A 2500-nucleotide genomic window follows, 5' to 3' on the forward strand; every position below is an offset into this window, starting at 1 on the left:
TTGCAGCCCCAGACGTTATTGCGTCGTAAGCACTCGCGTGGAAGAATGCGCCGGTCCAGGGTCACCGCACATCCATAGTTATGCCATGGTTCGCGTGGGAATCGTGCATGTGAATGTCTGATAACGCCAACAGGTTCGCCTGCATGCGCACAAGCGACGAAACGTAAGACCACAATGCATGTGTGGCCATTTAACCTTGGGGACACGGAGGGAGGTACGTGGTCTGCACACGCTGGCGGCCATGGAAGTCTCCCTTAGTCCGCGTGCATGCTGGTTACGATTTTATAAATGCATGACACATGCCGAAGGTCGACCGACCACCGGTACTTACGACGCAATAACACATGGTATAATAACAGCGGGTGATAATATCATGAGAAATGAGATTGGTCTTCTGCTCTGATATCATTATGCTGTGCAATCCATCTGTGGGTTGAAATAAGCCTTATTTGGTAGGCAGCCTCGAATACTTGGTATAATGTGGGAACTCCCATTTGTGGAAGACAGCTTTTGTCCGGTATTTTTTTCCTGGATTATTTTGATTCATTATTGTGTGAAAAATGAATGCGATGCAAAATAAAGACCTGAACTTTCTAATGAACTAAAAAATGGAAAAAAAGTTATTTGCATCTATATATCAATATATATACATGCAGTACACGGTATATGTATATTCAAGGTTCTTCTTATTCCTTAGGCTTTGATGACAAGGCACAAATATTATTGTGAAATGATATTTGTATTTTGTTTATCAATCTTGACTGTAAACAAGACGGGGATGATTCCTGACCATTGAAATGGAGCGCAGGTGCTTTCGATTAATAATTTTTTGATGACAGTAGTACATGATTTACATAAAGATTACCCAAAAAAGGAGCTTCACATTTCAGAAGTTTTCAGCTGACTGTAAAGAATTAGTAAAACATTGTAGCAAATGTAGAATGAGAAATGAATGATAATAATTTCCCAATCTAATTATGTTATCAAAATTATGTGATTCTAATTAAAATATAATATATCGTTAGTTAGCTTTCATCCTTATTCATTCATTGTTCATATGTCTATTCTATCATATAATGTTCTTTGGTTTTCACTTTGGCGTTGAGATCTATCACACGAAAGCAAATTATCGTGCATTCTGTGGTCTGTCGTGTAATTTCGACAAATTTGTCCACGTTATCTCATGACCACAAAAGTATCATGCGATCCATTTCATCTGTACTCAACGAAAATTAAATGTGGAGGTTTGTTGGGAACGAGTTTATTCAAATACTACCCATCACAGGAGGGCAAATCCACGTTCATTTCTTTCATTGTTTACATCTCTTGCCGCGATTCGCGCCTCTTAATTTCCTAAAAAAAAAAAAAAAAAAAAAAAAAAAAAAAAAAAAAAAAAAAAAAAAAAAAAAACACTACACCCTATCTCCTTGCAAGCCACTGTCAAGTGAAGATTCTCATCGAGGATTTCTCTTTTCTTTCCTCCCGAAGCCAAGAATTACTGACATGGCTTCGATCTGCGTCTAGGTAGCTTCCGCCACTCAGTGTTTACACGCGAGTACAGATTACACCAGCGCGCTCGTCTAATGGGAAGTATACGACACGTGATGAGAATACGTTGCACGCTGTGGAAAGTGCAGGATGTAAACAAAACAAGGAAAGTAGCAAGGAAGCACACGAGATGCATGTCGTGTGTTTTATTGCTCTTATCTCTGTTGTAGTTACAGTTTGTTGAGCACGAAATCTGAAAAGCTGCACGACAGTTTCCTCTCTCTCGATCGGCTTTTTACTTCGTCTGTTTACTTGTTTTTAATACTTGCTTATTGACCAAATCACTGAGCACGTCCAACCTTCAGCTGCCTTTGTCGCTGTCTTCTTCAACCCTGCTTCGGGAGGTTATCTTGCCGTCTTAAAGCAGCCGAGAGGTTATCCTGAGTAGTCCAATTGACGCTATATATCCTTGCTAGGAAGCCTGTCAAAAGTCTGTATTCGGAGGAATCTTTTACAAACTAATACTAGTAGAATAATGTTAAAAGATGTCAAAACTAGAAAATGAGGACTGATTTCTTGTTTGCAAGAAAAAAGAAATATGCTTTGAAAGACGCCGTTTTAAAAATGTCTATAGGAATATCTTGAGCAATGAAAAGAAGCATTAACAGCGTATACTTACCACGAAGATTTATCTTTGTATGCCGAGGATCCGAGAGACACGAGAATTCGCCTAACCATTTCAAAGTGACTCAACAAAGCAAGGAATTTGGTTTTGGAAGACGGAACAAACTGACTCAGAAAATGGCGCAACAAACGAAAAGATAAAATTTCTTGACATAAATTCCCTGTACTCAGTTACTTGTAAGTCTATACACCCCATGCATTTCCTGCAAGAGCGAATGCAGTAAAATTCCCTGTATACTCTAAACAGGAGTTCCTGGAGAAGTTCCTCACCGGAGTTCCTGAAGGATATGAGACCAGGTCGTGTCGCTCGCCCTACTTGGGATGTAAG

At 39.5% G+C, this 2500-nt stretch overlaps 1 long non-coding RNA gene across 1 annotated transcript in view; it reads right to left on the reverse strand.

The window, feature by feature from the left end:
• Window positions 1–1658: 1658 nt before the first annotated feature.
• Window positions 1659–2500, reverse strand: part of LOC113800065 (uncharacterized) — a 1544-nt gene continuing 702 nt past the window's right edge. The window contains exons 1-2 of the long non-coding RNA XR_003474926.2: window positions 2168–2500; window positions 1659–1980 (exon numbers count right to left, since the gene is read on the reverse strand). The exon at window positions 2168–2500 is cut by the window's right edge and continues 702 nt beyond it. This is a non-coding gene — a long non-coding RNA (uncharacterized lncRNA). The remainder of the gene's footprint in view (window positions 1981–2167) is intronic.

The sequence above is a fragment of the Penaeus vannamei genome, chromosome 4, assembly GCF_042767895.1.
Source record: "Penaeus vannamei isolate JL-2024 chromosome 4, ASM4276789v1, whole genome shotgun sequence".
Taxonomy (NCBI): Eukaryota; Metazoa; Arthropoda; class Malacostraca; order Decapoda; family Penaeidae; genus Penaeus; species Penaeus vannamei.